The 8,749-nt window shown below is 50.3% G+C and overlaps 1 pseudogene; it reads left to right on the top strand.

The window, feature by feature from the left end:
- Positions 1 to 2,519: 2,519 nt before the first annotated feature.
- LOC102440468 lies at positions 2,520 to 8,508 on the top strand (annotated as a pseudogene).
- The last annotated feature ends 241 nt before the right edge of the window (positions 8,509 to 8,749 follow it).

Genomic DNA, 8,749 nt, shown 5'->3' with positions numbered 1-8,749 from the left:
CCTTAGCGCGGGCGCCCCAGACCCGCAGCCACGCTGGGTCACGCCCCGGACAGCCCGGCGCTTCTGGTCCCGGTTTTCTCAAGACTTAGGACGCCCGAGCTGTCCCCGGGCTCGCGCCGGGGGAGGAGGGGCTGAGACTCGGTGTCGCAGGCGGTGGTCGCCCCGCTGGCGCCGCCGGGCCCAGGCTCCGCGCCCGCCGCCCGGACCCCCGGCCTCCGAGGCCTCGGGGACCGCCTGCAGCGCAGCCCGTAGCACGTGTTTGGAGACTGAGTTGGGTCCTCCCCGTCTCCCACCCGCTGTTGCATTAGAGAATGTGAATCTACCAGGAGGTTTGGACACGTCGGGAGCGTTTCGCTTGCAGAGAGAACTGCAGCTTTTCAGTGTCCCTGGAGGTGAGGTTACTAAGGAAACACTGCCGCTCCGTCCGCGTCCTCCGGCTCCCGCACCACCGAGGGGAGGGGGCCCCGGACTAGTCGGGCGGATCCGTCACTTCGTTTTCTGGCAGAGCCTCCAAGCACTTTTTGGTGCGTTTTCAATGTGGATAAATTTATCGTGAAATATACGGGGTATTTATTTATGAATTTTAGGAAAGACCTGAGTTAGTGGACAGCACACGCTGTCCTTGGAGAGCACCCCTCTTTTCCCATCACTATGCCAGGCTTTAAACCATCCCGACATATAGGGTGTCCCCCCAAAAGTATACACCCTTTGAATGGTTCTAAAGTCAGCACTTATCATACAGTTCATTTTCAAAATTTCTGAAATGGACAATTTTTTTGTCAATGTCTGATTTCAAGCTGATGGCCGTCCTGGTCCAGGCACTGCTGATAATGCAAAGCAATGGAGTCGCAAACATCAAGAATCATTTAGTTTGATATTTGTGTACCTTCACCAGCTGTTGCTGGTTTTGTGCTGTTGTATCGCAAATCAGCGAGCTGGACAAGACGCCTTAATGAGCCAATTAGTTAGGAGTCATCTTTATTGCACGCAGGTTCAGAGCAGATTACCGCTGTCAAATTCTGAACAAACACAGGAAGGAGTTTCCTTTTTATATCCTAGTTCTTTGTGTAAGTTATGTTTGTAGACTGCTTATAACCTTGAGTACATATCATATCTAGCAAACACCTGTCATATCTATATAGACAACTTGTAACCTTGAGTTCATATCATATCTATACAGACACCTGGAACCTTGGGTACATATCTATACAGACACCTGGCATCAGTATCAGCGTATCAGTCCCTTATGTTAGATGGCTAGCTTGCAAGGTCAGACAATTAAGTTTATCTTTTCTATTATTCAAGCTAAAAGACAAAGTTATATTTTACAGAATAAGAGACCATCTAAAAATGACAGAGTTGACCTACAGAATAAGAGACTGTCTAAGAATAGCAAAGTAGTTCAAACAGCCGTTTTCCAAAGGAGGGATTACTATGCTTCAGTGCCATAAACTTATCATTTCTGTATGCCCATAAAAAGTCTACTGGATAAATTTTCCTTGTTCAAAGCTTAGTCCGGTTTCAGCCATTACTGGGGGATACCTTAAAAATGCATACACACTTTGAATAATTATAAAGACAGTGTTTGTACTTCAACTGTATTCCCAAACTCCCAGTAGCTTTTCAGGATGAATTTCCCTTGTTCAAAGCTTAGTCTGGCTGAAAAGAAAGCAACATCAATAGAGCTACCAGCTGTGAAAGTGTGTACATGTGTTTGGGACACTCTCTACTTAATATTTTAATAGTGATTCTAAAAAAATTTGAGAGTATAAACAGGCAAGGATACGAAAAAAACACACAGAGTAATGGGGAAAGAAGTAACTTTATTAATCAATAAATAGTTTTTAAAACAATATTCAGTTAGTGCAAGACTATACAGCTAGACAAGGGAACAATAGCATCCAAGAAATTGACCTCACCCATAGGTGACCGCATCCATTATGTTCTAATGTCACCTCTGAGAAGGCCATTGAAATTGATGAAGAAAAGGGTTATTTTACAAGTGTGATGGGTGCAGGGGTTCTTGGGGCCTCCCCAGAGGGAAATGGAGGTAGTTGACACAAAAGCAGCACCAGACAGGAGGTTTACTACAACGCTCCTGCACACAGGGCGTCGGCCCCAGGAAGAGGGAAAACGCTGTTGGTGGAACAGTTTGGAAGCAGTTGAGACCGGAAAGGTGACGTCTACGTGTGTAGCGGTTGAGATAGACGTGCGTGCAGTGGAACGACCTGCCTTTTCATGTGTCACGTGTCGCATTAGAATGTTCACTCTCCACCCGGAGGTGTGCTTTTCACTAGGATGACAAGGGCTCAACCTGTCTCAGAAGCTGAAAAAAGCCTGCGTGCTCTGGAAAGTGCTGGGATTTTGACTGACATTACATCGAATCCATGATCTATTCAGAAAGAATGTACCTAATTAGATACTGAGTCTTCTAGTTTAATCACACCCCTAATCCAGTCAGTTTATGGGATTCCCCTAAATGCTGCTGCTTAGTAATGTGATTTCTGAGAACTGCCTCCATGGGTGATCATCAGTACGGCGGGGGAGGGGGGGATAACTTTTCCTCCACCCGCTGGGTTCCTGGCTGAGCCTCCCTGTAATAAAAGACAGATCAACAAGAGAGAAACAAATAAAAGTAACTCATCAAAATGGCTGAAGCCATTACCTTAAATACCATCTTCAGTTGAAGACAAAAGAAGATATTGGGTGTTGAGGGAGTCAGGTATGAGAGGTGACCAGGAAAAAAGCAGATTTAAGTCTTGGCCTGTATTGATAAGGGTTTTGGTAACCTAAAAATAAAAGTGAGAGGCAACAAGCATTTATTGAGATCAATAAGAATAGCAACATGGGGAGCACTGATTCAGGCACAAGTCCACATAGTGTTCTGATTGGGAGGCAAAGGCGAGGGGTGCTTATGAGAAAGGAAAGGGGACAATTACACTGATACAGAAGAAAGGCATTTCTATTGGTGCAGGTAACATGCATAGTGATGCTAATTCTAATAAATGCTTTTACCTTTCAGTCCAGTAGTCATAATAACTGCTTTCCTGTTATCTTTACAAACAGGTTTTTGAGAGACAATATTGCTTTATGCCCCATCAAAATATTATTTTGCCTTTTTAACAGTCCAGAGATTGACGATTGTTATTGGTGAGACAATACATTCTTGTCTTCTTAAAGGAAAGCTTTCAATCAAGAGACAAGTGCAGCAAAGCAAGCGAGAATGTATTGGCCGCAGCAAGCGCACCCTCAGGACAGGGAGACAGCAAAGGGCTTAGTGTAGGAGGCAGAGGAAAGGGCCTTGAGACAGGATCAGAGGGTGAGCCTGGGATGAGCTGCCGCTGCCCATTGCTCCTCTGGTTGCAATGGGGACCCTTAGAGTTTAGGTGTTTTGTTTGTTCATTTTGCTTTTTCAATTCCACATGTAAGTGAAATCATATGTATTTGTCTTTCTCTGTCTGACTTATGTTACTTAGCATAATACCTTCTATACACATCTATGTTGTTGCAAATGGCAAGATTCTATTTTTTTAAAATATATTTTTATTGACTTCAGAGAGGAAGGGAGAGGGAGAGAGAGATAGAAACATCAATGATGAGAGAGAATCATTGATTGGTTGCGTCCTGCATGCCCCCCACTGGGGGTCGATTCCGCAACACAGGCACGTGCTCTTGACCAGAATCGAACCCCGGACCCTCTGCAGGCCAACATTCTATCCACTGAGCCAAACCAACTAGGGCCATGGTCGGCAAACTTCGGCTCACGAGCCACATGTGGCTTTTTGGCCCCTTGAGTGTGGCTCTTCCTAAGCCTTAGGAGGACCCTCATTAAGTTAATAACAATGTACCTACCTATATAGTTTAAGTTTAAAAAATTTGGCTCTCAAAAGAAATTTCAATCGTTGTACTGTTGATATTTGGCTCTGTTGACTAATGAGTTTGCCGACCACAGGACTAGGGCAATGTCCAAACATGGAAACACAAGAACAATTCATTAATAGGATTTCTTTTATGTTAAGTTGTATGAGTTCCCTATATATTTTAGATATTAACCCCTTACCGATGTACCAACAAATATCTTCTTCCATTCAGTAGGTTGTCTTTCATTTTCTTATAAGAAGAAAAGACTGTGATTTTATTTTCAAGTTTTTGGAAATGGTTTTCAGAAAAAAATAAAATGACAAGAACACATTAAAAAAACTGAAATCTTTCACTGAATGATGAAGTCTTGGCAGAGAAAGGAACTGTGAAGTGTTTGACGCCTTCTCCTCTGGAATCACTTCTAAAATGTCACCCCCCCGCCCCCCTTGCCCTAGCCGGTTCGGCTCAGTGGATAGAGGCCTGTGCACTGACGGGTCCTGGGTTCAGTTCGTCAAGGGCACAGAGTGTGGGTTCCATCCCCAGTGTGGGGCGTACAGGAGGCAGCCAATCAATGATTCTCTCTCATCATTGATGTTTCTATCTCTCCCTCTCCCTTTCTCTCTGAAATCAATAAAAATATATCCTATATAATAAAACCCTAATATGCAAACTGACCAAACAGCAGAACAACCAGTTGCTATGACATGCACTGACACCAGGGGGCAGATGCTCAATGCAGGAGCTGCCCCCTGGTGGTCAGTGCGCTCCCACAGGGGGAGCACCACTCAACCAGAAGCTGGGCTCACGGCTGGCGAGCACAGTCACAGTGGCGGGAGCCTCTCCCACCTCCACTGCAGGTGGGTGGTAAAGAGCGAGGGGTCCTGGACTGCAAGAGACCCAGCTGCGAGAGGGATGTCCGTCTGCCGGCTTAAGCCCGATCCCCCCCTAAGCTGGCAGGCGGACATTCCCTGAGGGGTCCCAGACGGTGAGAGGGCACAGTCCGGGCTGAGGGACCGCCCCCCCTTCCAGTGCACGAATTTCATGCACCAGGCCTCTAGTTAAAAAATAAAAGAAAAAAAAAGTCCCTCCTGTAAGCCTCCTCAAGTCTTTCCCAAGTTGATGTACTTCATCTCACAGAAGTAACAAATAATGTTTAATCATTTAAACAAAAGAGCCTACACACTGGGCGCACTGCGGGTGGCGCTGGAGAGCGGGCGCTGAGCTGTGGGTGTGAAGTGCAACAGAACAGACGTCACCACCGGAAACTGCTGTTTCCAGGGCAGATCAGGCCAGGAGCAGCCTTGAAACAGCCAAGGAGACCAGGAAGAGGCCCGAAGCTGCAGACACAGCGCTGGATCTGAAAGGAGAAGCTGTGCCTCCGCAGCCTGAGGGACACTCCTGCGATCTCGCCTGTTCTCGTCAGTGCTGCGCGGAGAGCCGGGCAGCGGCAGTGCGTGCTTCGTCAGATAGAATAGGTCTTTGATGGGCCATTTTCTCCCGCGCTTTTTAATATTAGCAACGTTCACCCTTTAAAACGTGTGCTGGAAAAGAGGAATCAGCAAATACTGCTGAAGTGCAATATCTGATTATCACTGCGAGATGGGCATTGGTCCGAACCTTCCCCACAGCAGCGGGCACTGAGGGTCCTTGGGCAGCACCGGGGACCTGGGCGTTGAGAAGCTGCTAACCTTTCACGGGTGTGCTCAGGGCTCATGACGTCAAGCTAGACGTTCCTCCCACTGTTCCATGCAGTGGCCGCCTGCAGACGTCCAAGCAGGAGATGGTGTGGGCTTCGAAGCACCGTCTGACCTGCGGACCGGGAACCCATGGCTGTTAAACTGGTGAAGATGAAACAGGAAACCCTCCCTGAAGACGAATGAGTGGACAGGCTGAGTGCGCTGTTCCTCACAGCTGAGACACTAGCTCCCCAGCTGCCCGGTCAGAGTCCACAGGGGGCGGGTGCTCGGGGGAGTGTGTCATCTGACCTCACGGGCGTTCAGCTGGGAACGGGACATAAAATAACTTTGCAACTGATAACAGTGAACATGCTGGTGCTGTAAGAGCCTGGACATGACGCTGGTGGAGAGGAAACCAGCCCCGCCAGGAGGTGTTTGCCCGTGAAGGAGGCGCCGGGCCGGCCGAAGAGAGATGCTTTCCCTCGTGAATTCAAGGGGGACCGAAAGCCTTACCGCCCGGAGGTGAGCGGACCTCAGGCACGGACAGACGGACAGACGTGGTAAAGGCGTTACAACAGGTGTCAGACTTGCCTCACGGCACAGTCATTTCTGAAGACATCAGCCTTGAACCTTTTGAGGGAAATGTAACCAAAGTTATCCTAAAAGTTGCCAATAAAAACCAGGCCGCATTGAAGTTAACTTTGTGATTCCTAAAGAACTCTCCTTTCCCGACAAAGACAGAAAATCTTTGTATCTTCCGAAGGCAACCATGTTAGGTTTAATATTTCAACAGATTGACGTGACAAATTAGACCGCGCAACCAACGGAAGCTGCAGCAAACACACTTAGTCTCCAGTGACGCCGGAGAAATGGGCACCTGGGGCCGGGAGAGGGGTTTGGGCTTCAAGCGCGCGGGCTTCGATGGCCACGTCCTTCCCGCAGCGCGAGGGGTTGGGGTGCGAACCAGCTCGGCTGCAGGTGAGGGGGTTCCTGGGCTTGCCGACCTGCTCCCCGCCCCCGGGAGGCCGGCCTTTGTTGTGGGGGTGCCCGTGCTGCAGGTGAGGGGGTTCCTGGGCTTGCCGACCTGCTCCCCGCCCCCCCGGAGGCAGGCTGTTGTTGTGGGGGTGCCCGTGCTGCAGGTGAGGGGGTCCTGGGCTTGCCGACCTGCTCCCCGCCCCCCGGAGGCCGGCTGTTGTTGTGGGGGTGCCCGTGCTGCAGGTGAGGGGGTCCTGGGCTTGCCGACCTGCTCCCCGCCCCCAGGAGGCCAGCCCTTGTTGTAGACGGTGCAGGGCGCCACGTGTCTGACCAGCGGGGTCAGACCAAACCTGGGTTCAGCAATCTCAGTACCTGGGTTCTGGCTGGGAAAGAATTCAGGTCCAGACGCAAACTGAGAGAACATTTATTGGGTAGATCACAGAGGCAGAAGTAGAAGTAACTCCTAGAAGAAATGGGTTAGGAAACAAGTTTTAGGGGCAAAGAAAGGGCCCTTGGAGCTTGAGAATGAGGAAGCTAATGGTAATGTGCCCGGGGCAGGGCAATCTAGGCCTCAGTTGTATTTCAGCTCCAGGCTGGAATGTGCCTGGGAGGGGGAGAGGGAGGGCGAGAGGGAGGGGGAGAGGGAGGTGAGAGGGGGAGGGGGAGAGGATGGGAAGAGGGTGGTGAGAGGGGAAGGAAAAGGGAAAGGCACAGGTGCGCTCCCTGGAGGGAGAGGCACTGGGTCCTCCATCCTAAGGGTTTTAAGGGCAGAGATTTTTTAATATATATAATTTCTTTATTGATTTCAGAGTGGAAGGGGGAAGGACAAAGAGATAGAAACATCAATGAGAGAGAATCACTGATCGGCTGCCTCCCGCATGCCCCCCCACTGGGGACGGAGCCCCCAACCCAGGCATGTGCCCTTGCTTGGCTCAGTGGAGGGAGTGTCAGTCTGCCGACTGAAGGGTCCCAGGTTCAATTCCAGCCAAGGGCACATGCCAGGGCAGAGATTTTAGGGAGCTTCCAGGGAAGATCGCAATAGAATATGCAGCGGTTTTCCAGGTGTGTGCTTTCAGGGTTGTGGTCTCCACTGACTGATTGGCACGGGGCGGAGAGCCATTATCCGATGCGGCTGGTCCTGAGGTCAGCGGTGGCTGGCTTTGCTGCTTTTCTGGGCCTGGAGCTGAACACAGCTGAGGCCTAGAAGTTATCTCTAGGGCAGAAGGGTCAGGAGTCCAAACCTCATGCCCAGCGATATGCTGGGGAGGAAAGGTCACCTGGGGGCGAGGTCCCTCCCTCCAGCTGGTTGTCCTTTGCTAGGCACCTGGCTTCCACCTGGTGACCTGTTCCTGGCCCTCGTCCTTGCTCTGCTCTTGTCTGTCTAACTGCCCACCACACTATTAGGATTAAAAAGCTTCCCAGGGGCCCAGTTTGGTTCCACCCCCATGCAGATCTTCTTTTTCTGGGCCCTGTAGAAAAAGAAGCCACTTTTCCTAATCCTGAAACCACCAGCCCAAATAAAGGCAAGAAAAAGGCGGCCGGGATGGTATTGCTTGTGGGGATTGTGGGGTGAACTGACTGTTACTTTTCAAGCGAAGGATGTGGACGGATCTACTTCTCGAGTAGGGGATGAGGTTGAATTTAGCCCATGACGGGCCTGGGCAGCAGGCTGCAACCTGTGTGTGACTTTCAGGTCACATTCTACCTCCAAGAGGCTCTTGGGCTGCCTGGCAGCTCTGAAGGATCAGTGGGATTTACTGAAACAGCCAATCATGATAGGAAATCTTTCTCCATTACAGAGGGTCCTCTGGGGGGGCCGATCGCCTGGAACTGGGGGACATGGTCGAGCAACAAAGTCAGTGCAGAGCAAGTCAACAAACACTCGGTGAACTCACCCTGCCGTCTGCCCTGGTAAAGTCACCCGCCCTTGAGAAATGTTGGTCCAACCCAGGCTGAGAACCAAGGAAAGACTGAGCTCGCGGAGGAAGGGGTCTGAGAGGGGGGCCTACCCTCTGGGCACAGTGGAATGGCTGGCGGAGGGGGTTGCCTGCAGAAAGGGGAGAGTGTTGCCAGGCCAGTGTGGCTCAGTGGTAGAGCCTCAACCTATGAACCAGGAGGTCACAGTTCGATTCCTGGAGGTCAGGGCACATGCCCAGGTTGTGGGCTCCAACCCCAGTGGGGGGAGGGAGGGGTGCAGGAGGCAGCCGATCCATGATTCTCTCTTATCATTGTTTCTC

The sequence above is a fragment of the Myotis lucifugus genome, unplaced genomic scaffold (assembly GCF_000147115.1).
Source record: "Myotis lucifugus unplaced genomic scaffold, Myoluc2.0 scaffold_721, whole genome shotgun sequence".
NCBI lineage: Eukaryota > Metazoa > Chordata > Mammalia > Chiroptera > Vespertilionidae > Myotis > Myotis lucifugus.
Note: the sequence above shows the minus strand (reverse complement) of the source record. Positions and strands in the feature narration are given on the sequence as shown.